We start from the raw sequence: 313 nt of genomic DNA on the forward strand, positions 1-313 counted from the left end.
GGATTACAGACTTAGAACTAGATGGGCCCTGAGAGGTGATTTAGTCCAAACGCTCCTATCCCACCCATTTTGCAAACTCAAACATTGAGGCCCAGGGAGGTTGGATGACTCACACATATTCAAACACTGAGGCCCAGGAAGGCTGAATGACTTACACATGTTCAAACACTGAGGCCCAGGGAGGCTGCATGACTCACACATGTTCAAACACTGAGGCCCAGGGAGGCTGCATGACTCACACATGTTCAAACACTGAGGCCCAGGGAGGCTGAATGACTCACACATGTTCAAACACTGAGGCCCAGGGAGGCTG

The sequence above is a fragment of the Petaurus breviceps genome, unplaced genomic scaffold, assembly GCF_028583685.1.
Source record: "Petaurus breviceps papuanus isolate PSGF00001 unplaced genomic scaffold, PetGlider_PUasm1.0 76, whole genome shotgun sequence".
Lineage (NCBI taxonomy): Eukaryota > Metazoa > Chordata > Mammalia > Diprotodontia > Petauridae > Petaurus > Petaurus breviceps.